Raw genomic sequence first — 9319 nt, forward strand, 5'->3', positions numbered from 1 at the left:
TATTTGCTAATTAAACTATTCACTCCTCATTCTCAAAACCCCAATTTACAATCTCCATAACCGATAATAAGAACATACTTCCCTGCAGTTCCTTGAGAAGACGACCCGAGATTTGAATACTTCGGTTATCAATTTATTTAGGGGTTTGTTACTTGTGACAACCAAAATGTTTGTACGAAGGGATTTCTGTTGGTTTAGAATCTATATCTACAACGCGACTATTTTTATAAAATTCTTAACTAGCAAAAATCCTAACGTCAAAATGGCGCCGTTGCCGGGGAACTGCAATCGTGTGCCTTATTATTGGTTATTGTAAATATTTTTCTTTTAGTTGTTTATTTGTCTTTATTTTCCCCTTTTATTTTTATTACCTACTATGAATTCTCACCCCTTTTGCTTTGAGTTTGGTTCTAATGTTATTGAAAGGAATGAAAGTTATAACAGGAATATGCATTAAGGTCAGAGCAATCAAAGATGGATGGAGCCAAGAGGATCTGATAAACCCTTTAGGCAACAACACCCTCCAAGATATCATGGACAAAGACCATTCTACAATGCATACCAAGGCAATAGACATGGTGGACAACCTTGTAGTTACCAACAAGCCCCACCCTATGCTTATAGACCATGCTCTCAACATAACTCTGAACCACCACACTCAAAAGCTCCTTTTCGCCATTCACCACCATATGATCCTCATTTACCCCGATTCCAATCCAATTACTCCCAAACATCACCACTTCCCCATGTACCATATCCAAATCTATCACCCCGAGAATCAGAGGTTCACCTCAAGAAAATAGTAGATCAACTTCAAACAACCTTTCATCAACTGGAGCAAGCAGTAAGGCAATTAGCTTCTAGACGTTCGAACATTCAAGGGCCTCCCAAAGCCCCATGTGGACAATCTAATGAAGACCGTAGCATGAAAGATATATTAGAAACTCCAGTGGACAAGATAGAGCATGACTTCGTACTAGAACAAGTAGAGGAAGCTGTCATTATACAAGAAGAAGAGTTAGTTGAAGACTTAGGGGACGCTGAACCTCCATGGGAACCCAGAGTTGTGGAGAATTCTTTCAAGGACGTTACAACTGATGCTAAGGAGGATAATGCACAATCCCCAAGGCAGGTATTTCATGAAAAACTACACAGAATAACCCAAGAAGCAAGTCTCCTTGATGATAATAATCTCAAGTCAAGTTCTTCTGGTAATGAACTCGCATCCGCGAGTGAATTCTCTGAGATCGAAGAGTCTTCCCCAAGTGAATACGAAGATGATTGATGACAAGTCATCTTAGCCTAACTTTACTAGTCTTTTTCTTTGTTTTTATTAGGTTTTATGCACTTTCTTGTATTGTAAGCAAGTAATTTAGAGTGGAATTGCATGGTTTCTTTGAATCAATCAACCACCCTTTAATTGATATTAAATCATGAGGTTTAAGCTAAATTTAATTGGTAATTAATTGATTTATAAACCTTGTGAATTTTATGATACTTTGATTGGTTGATTTGATTACTTATAGGTGAAGAAAGAAGAAAATAAGAAAAGCGTGGCTTAAGGAGCGTGTCTAAAGGAAGCAAAAAGCGTGCCCAAGGAAAGAAAAAGCGTGGCAAAAATCAAAGAAGAGTGAAAGCTAAGTTGAGAAAGCAAACTGAGCTTCACAAGGAAAAATGGGAAAGAACAAAGCACCAAGCTCAGTTCAATTAGTCAACTGAGCACTAAAGAAAGCAAGGAAACAACATGAAGCTCAGTTCACTAAGTGAGCTTTATCGGGGACTTCTCAAAATTTATTCAAGATGAAGTTCCAAGGGAGGAAGCCACCAAGTTTCGAACCAATGACCAAAGGCAAGCAAGGAGCGCTCTTTGCAAAGAAAATCAAGAAGAATTAGCCAAAATGCCTCCTCCAAGGTTCGAACATGGAACCACACACTACCAAGCTTGCAAGGAAAATAACACAAGATGCTTGGGCCAAGTTTCGAACTTGGGAACTCTTGGGAACACAAGGGAGGAGCGCCACTTTTAATGCAAAGAAAATGAGCCAAGATGGCTCTCCCATGGTTCGAACCAAGAAGCTCCATGAAAGGCAAGGAGGGAGCATCCACTCTTCCAAGAAAAATAAGCTTCCCTTGCTTCCACCAGGATTTGAACTTGGGAGAGTGAGGTCCCAAGCAAAGCGCTACACATAGGGAGCTCAGTTGGTTTTCCCAACTGAGCACTACTTCCCTCTCATCCCCCACACTTTGGCGCAACAAAATGCTCACCAAGGGGCTGTGACACGCAACAAGAAGCACCAAGGAGCAAGTCTTGTGCGCACCATGACACGGCCAAGACATAGAGCTCAGTTTAAAATTCCAACTGAGCTCTAGTGTCATGCAACATTACCAAGGGACTGGACGCACCAAATTGGACACGGATAGCAACATTTGGGGGCTCAGTTTGGTATTTGAACTGAGCTTCCCCCTGGAAGGTGCATTTTGGGCCAAAATTCACTAAAAATCCAATTTAATTAATTTCTTCACCAAATTTTAAAGCCCACCCAAATTCTTAGATCCAAATTAGGAAGTGTATAAATAGGTGTTAGTTTGATTTAGGAAGGACTTTGACATCTAGCATTTTTTTTTTACTTTCACTTTTGGCTTTCTTTTGATTTCCATTTTTGTAATTTTGAGCTTTTACTTTGAATTTGGATCTTAGAGAATTGGGAAGGAGAATTGATCTCTCTTCTTCCTTGTTCTTGCTTGAGCATTCTTTACTTCTTGTCTTGGATCTTGGGTGGAAAATTGAAGAACTTCTGTTTCAATCTCACCTTGATCATGTTTACTTTCTGCATAATTCTAGAACTTAAATTTCAATTCTGTTTACTGCTTCCATACTTCTATTTCTTCTGCAATTTACTTTTCTATTTTCATTTTGCAATTGTTCTTGTTGGATCAAGGAAGGATTTGAGATCTAGACTTATTTTCTAGTCTCTTCCACTCCTGAGATCTTCAACATCCTTTTAATTGCTGCAAATTAAGCATCACTTTCTGTTTTAATTCCTTAAGCATTTCCATCTTTCTGTTTAGATCTACTTTAATTCAATTCACCTTCTGCTCTTCTGTTTTGTTGTAATTTACTTCTGCTTGTTTAAATTCTGCATTCCCAGCTCCCAATCCCCTTTTATAATTCAAGTAATTTACATTTCTTGCACTTTAAGATTCAGTCATTTACATTTCTTGCAATATAAGTTTCTTCAATTTACATTACTTGCACTTTAAGATTCAGCACTTTTACTTCTTGTTCTCTTTAATTTACTGCAATTCTTCCCTATCCCTTTACAATTTATGCAATTTAGTTTCTGCCAAATACAAACCACTCAACCAATACTTGATTCGCTTGACTAAATCAACCACTAAACTAAAATTGCTCTATCCTTCAATCCCTGTGGGATCAACCTCACTCATGTGAGTTATTATTACTTGATGCAACCCGGTACACTTGCCGGTGAGTTTTGTGTTGGATCATTTTCCACACATCAAGTTTTTAGCGCCGTTGCCGGGGATTGATTTAGATCAACAATGATTAAGTGGGTGAGAAGTCTAGATCAAGCATTTTCTTTATTTTTGTTTTCTGTTTTAAATTGAAACCAAGGTGTTTGAGTTTTTGCCTCACTAAGAAATTCTCATCTCTGATATGAGTAATTTTAATTTTCCTTGGTGTTGTGTTTTCCAAAATTCAAATAGAGTTCAACTCATCTTATGATCAAACAAATTTCATGGGATATTACCCACCATCACCAATATCTAATGGTGGCTGGGAATATCACCAAGAAAATACAAATTCTAAGCACTCCAATCCATGGAGATTTGCTTCAGAGACACAAGATGAGCAAGAAAACCATATGGGATATTTTCTTCCACCACAAAAAGATGCAAGTCATGATTCTAATGGTGGCTGGGAAGGGAATTCTAATGTTCCATATGATATTCATCCAAAGATATCATCACTTGACCATGCTTCAACAGAAAGCCCCTTTCAAAACTCACCATCCACACAAACTTCCATGAACCACTCAAGGTTCTCAAAGCTTGAGTCCATGCTCAAAAGATATGAGGAGAAGACAACGAAAGTTTGGAAAGAACAAGAAAACTCCCTCAAAAACATGGAAGTGCAGCTAGCTCAATTGGTGAGTACAACGAAGACGGAGGAAAAACAAGAGGAAGAGGCTACTGAGTCAAGTGGATTTTTAGTGAAGAAAAAAGAGGTGGTGAAAGTATTGGAACCTGAAATTGCACTTGAGATGACAAAAGAACCTGAACACTCACAACCTCCTCAAACTCCCCTGGACCAAAAAGTCTCAACAATTGAATCTGAGATTAAAAGATATGTAGAGGAGATGAAGAAATGTTGGGAAGATCAACAAACCTCATCCATGAAAGAACTATTAAAACAAATGTTGAGTGTAAAAGAGGAAGTGGAGGAGCAAGAAAGTGAGGAAGTCATTCCAGAAAATTTACACTCAAGAGAGGCAGAGAAGTACACTGATGAGCGGATAATTTATACGCTTTTTGGCATTATTTTTAGTATGTTTTTAGTAGAATCTAGTTACTTTTAGGGATGTTTTCATTAGTTTTTATGTTAAATTCACATTTCTGGACTTTACTATGAGTTTGTGTGTTTTTCTGTGATTTTAGGTATTTTCTGGCTGAAATTGAGGGACTTGAGCAAAAATCAGATTCAGAGGTTGAAGAAGGACTGCTGATGCTGTTGGATTCTGACCTCCCTGCACTCAAAGTGGATTTTCTGGAGCTACAGAACTCGAAATGGCGTGCTTCCAATTGCGTTGGAAAGTAGACATCCAGGGCTTTCCAGAAATATATAATAATTTATACTTTGCCCAAGTTTAGACGACGCAAACTGGCGTTCAACGCCAGCTCTCTGCCCAATTCTGGCATTCAGCGCCAGAAACAAGTTGCAAAGTAGAGTTCAACGCCCAAACTGGCACAAAAGATGGCGTTCAACTCCAAGAATGACCTCTCCACGTGTAGACTTCAAGCTCAGCCCAAGCACACACCAAGTGGGCCCCGGAAGTGGATTTATGCATCAATTACTTACTTCTGTAAACCCTAGTAACTAGTTTATTATAAATAGGACTTTTTACTATTGTATTTGACATCTTCGGATCATCCTGGATTGTATTTCTGATCCTGTGATCATATTTTGGGGGCTGGCCATTCGGCCATGCCTACCCTCTATTCACTTATGTATTTTTCAACGGTAGAGTTTCTACACTCCATAGATTAAGGTGTGGAGCTCTGCCGTTCCTCAAAGATTAATGCAAAGTACTACTATTTTTCTATTCAACTCAACTTATTCCACTTCTAAGATATTCTTTCGCACTTCAACCTGAATGTGATGAACGTGACAAACATCATCATTCCCTATGAACGCGTGCCTGACAACCACTTCTGTTCTACCTTCGATTGAATGATTATCTCTTGGATCTCTTAATCAGAATCTTCGTGGTATAAGCTAGATTGATGGCGGCATTCATGAGAGTCCGGAAAGTCTAAACCTTGTCTGTGGTATTCTGAGTAGGACTCTGGGATTGAATGACTGTGACGTACTTCAAACTCGCGAGTGCTGGCCGTAGTAACAGACGCAAAAGGATAGTAAATTCTATTCCAGTATGATCGAGAACCTCAGATGATTAGCCGTGCTGTGACAGAGCATTTGGACCATTTTCACAAGAGGATGGGATGTAGCCATTGACAACGGTGATGCCCTTACATAAAGCTAGCCATAGAAAGGAGTAAGACTGATTGGATGAAGACAGCAGGAAAGCAGAGGTTCAGAGGAACAAAAGCATCTCTATGCGCTTATCTGAAATTCTCACCAATGATTTACATAAGTATTTCTATCCTTCTTCTATTATTTAATTTTGAAAACTCCATAATTATTTTATATCCGCCTGACTGAGATTTACAAGGTGACTATAGCTTGCTTCATACCAACAATCTCCGTGGGATCGACCCTTACTCACGTAAGGTTTATTACTTGGACGACCCAGTGCACTTGCTGGTTAGTTGTATCGAAGTTGTGATAAATTATGAATTGAGATTAGAGCACCAAGTTTTTGGAGCCATTACCAGAGATCACAAATTTGTGCACCAAATTTTTGGCGCCGTTGCCGGGGATTGTTCGAGTTTGGACAACTGACGGTTCATCTTGTTGCTCATATTAGGTAATTTTCTTTTTGTTTTATTTTCAAAAAATTTTCAAAAATCTTTCAAAAAAAAAAATTTCTCCTTTGTTTTCAAAAATTTTTAAAATAAATGTTTTCAAAAATATATTTTTCTTCAGAATTTTTAAGAATGAATTCTAGTGTTTCATGAAGCATGTTGAAGCCTGGCTGGCTGTAAAGCCATGTCTAATTCTTTTAGACTGAGGCTTCCACTTATAAGTATATGAAGTTGGATGAAGTTGTATACATGAGAGGTATCTATGTTTGCTGAAGCTTGGCTGGCCATTGGCCATGTCTAGTGTTTTGGACTGGAGCTTTCATTGAAAGCTTGGCTGGCTAGTGAGCCATGTCTAATTCCTGGACTGAAGCTTTAGACTAACAATGCAAGATTCCTGGAATTCATATTAAAAATTTTGGAATCCTCATTTTTTCTTTTACAAATAATTTTCGAAAAAAAAAATTCAAAAAAAAATTTAGAAAATCATAAAAATCAAAAAAATATTTTGTGTTTCTTGTTTGAGTCTTGAGTCAGATTTTAAGTTTGGTGTCAATTGCATACTCATCTTGCATTTTTCGAAAATTGCATTCATGCATTCATAGTGTTCTTCATGATCTTCAAGTTGTTCTTGGTAAGTCTTCTTGTTTGATCTTGATGTTTTCTTGTTTTGCATCTTTTCTTGTTTTACATGTGCATTTTTGCATCCATAGAGTCTAAACATGAAAGATTTCTAAGTTTGGTGTCTTGCATGTTTTCTTTACATTAAAAATTGTTTCAAAAATATGTTCTTGATGTTCATCATGATCTTCATAATGTTCTTGGTGTTCATCTTGACATTCATAGCATTCTTGCATGCATTCATTGTTTTGATCCATAACTTTCATGCATTGCATCATTTTTCATGTTTTTCTCTCTCATCATTAAAAATTCAAAAATTAAAAAAATATCTTCCCCTTTTTCTCTCATAAAATTCGAAAATTTGAGTTGACTTTTTCAAAACTTTTTAAAATCTAGTTGTTTCTTATGAGTTAAATCAAATTTTCAATTTAAAAATCTTATCTTTTTCAAAATCTTTTTCAAAATCAAATCTTTTTCATTTTTCTTAGTTATTTTCGAAAATTTTAAAAATATTTTTCAAAAATCTTTTTCTTAATTTTACATCAAATTTTTGAAAATAACAATAACAATTAATGTTTTGATTCAAAAATTTCAAGTTTGTTACTTGCTTGTTTAGAAAGATTCAAACTTTAAGTTTTAGAATCATATCTTGTGATTTCTTGTGAATCAAGTCATTAATTGTGATTTTAAAAATCAAATCTTTTTCAAAACTAATTTCAATCATATCTTTTCAAAAATATCTTCTTATCTTATCTTTTTCAAAAATTTGATTTCAAAATATCTTTTCTAACTTCCTAACTTCTTATCTTTTCAAAATTTGTTTCAACTAACTAACTAACTTTTTGTTTGTTTCTTATCTTTTTCAAAATCACCTAACTAACTCTCTCTCCTTAATTTTCGAAAATATCTTCCCTCTTTTTCAAAATTTCTTTTTAATTAACTAATTATTTTAATTTTTGATTTTAATTTTCAAAAATTTCAAAATTTTTTCAAAAACCATTTTCGAAAATCACTAACTCTTTTTCAAAAATTATTTTCGAAATTCTCCCTCCCTCATCTTATTCCATTTATTTATTCATCTACTAACACTTCTCTTCATCTCACATCACTGCTCCTATCTTTACCTTTGTGTTTGGATTCTTCATTCTTCTTCACCCCTATTCCTTTTCTTTTTCTACTAACAATAAGGAACCTCTTTACTGTGACATAGAGGATTCCTCTTCTTTTCTTGTTCTCTTCTCTTTCTTATGAGCAGGAACAAGGAAAAAGGCATTCTTGTTGAAGCTGATCCAGAACCTGAAAGGACTTTGAAGAGGAAACTAAGAGAAGCTAAATTACAACAATCCAGAGACAACCTTATTGAAAATTTCGAACAAGTAAAGGAGATGGCAGCCGAACCCAACAACAATAATGCAAGGAGAATGCTTGGTGACTTTACTGCACCTAATTCCAATTTACATGGAAGAAGCATCTCCATTCCTGCCATTGGAGCAAACAACTTTGAGCTGAAACCTCAATTAGTTTCTCTGATGCAGCAGAACTACAAGTTTCATGGACTTCCATCTGAAGATCCTTTTCAGTTCTTAACTGAATTCTTGCAGATATGTGATACTGTTAAGACTAATGGAGTAGATCCTAAAGTCTACAGGCTCATGCTTTTCCCTTTTGCTTAAGAGACAGAGCTAGAGTGTGGTTAGACTCTCAACCCAAAGATAGCCTGAACTCTTGGGATAAGCTGGTCACGGCTTTCTTAGCCAAGTTCTTTCCTCCTCAAAAGCTGAGCAAGCTTAGAGTGGATGTTCAAACCTTCAGACAGAAGGAAGGTGAATCCCTCTATGAAACTTGGGAGAGATACAAGCAACTGACCAAAAAGTGTCCTTCTGACATGCTTTCAGAATGGACCATCCTGGATATATTCTATGATGGTCTGTCTGAATTATCTAAAATGTCATTTGACACCTCTGCAGGTGGATCCATTCACCTAAAGAAAACGCCTGCAGAAGCTCAAGAACTCATTGACATGGTTGCTAATAACCAGTTCATGTACACTTCTGAGAGGAATCCTGTGAGTAATGGGACGCCTATGAAGAAGGGAGTTCTTGAAATTGATACTCTGAATGCCATATTGGCTCAGAATAAAATATTGACTCAGCAAGTCAATATGATTTCTCAGAGTCTGAATGGAATGCAAGCTGCATCCAACAGTACTCAAGAGGCAGCTTCTGAAGAAGAAGCTTACGATCCTGAGAACCCTGCAATAGTAGAGGTAAATTACTTAGGTGAACCTTATGGAAACACCTATAATCCATCATGGAGAAATCATCCAAATCTCTCATGGAAGGATCAACAAAAGCCTCAACAAGGCTTTAATAATTGTGGAAGATACAGGTTTAGCAATAGCAAGCCTTTTCCATCATCTACTCAGCAACAGACAGAGAACTCTGAACAAAATACCTCTAATTTAGCAAACTTAGTC

The 9319-nt window shown here is 36.6% G+C and overlaps 1 non-coding gene across 1 annotated transcript; it reads right to left on the reverse strand.

The window, feature by feature from the left end:
* Positions 1-8626: 8626 nt before the first annotated feature.
* LOC112731708 (small nucleolar RNA R71) lies at positions 8627-8734 on the reverse strand. The gene has a single exon (XR_003167474.1). It is a non-coding gene; the product is annotated as a small nucleolar RNA R71 (small nucleolar RNA).
* Positions 8735-9319: the final 585 nt, after the last annotated feature.

The sequence above is a fragment of the Arachis hypogaea genome, chromosome 12 (assembly GCF_003086295.3).
Source record: "Arachis hypogaea cultivar Tifrunner chromosome 12, arahy.Tifrunner.gnm2.J5K5, whole genome shotgun sequence".
Taxonomy (NCBI): domain Eukaryota; kingdom Viridiplantae; phylum Streptophyta; class Magnoliopsida; order Fabales; family Fabaceae; genus Arachis; species Arachis hypogaea.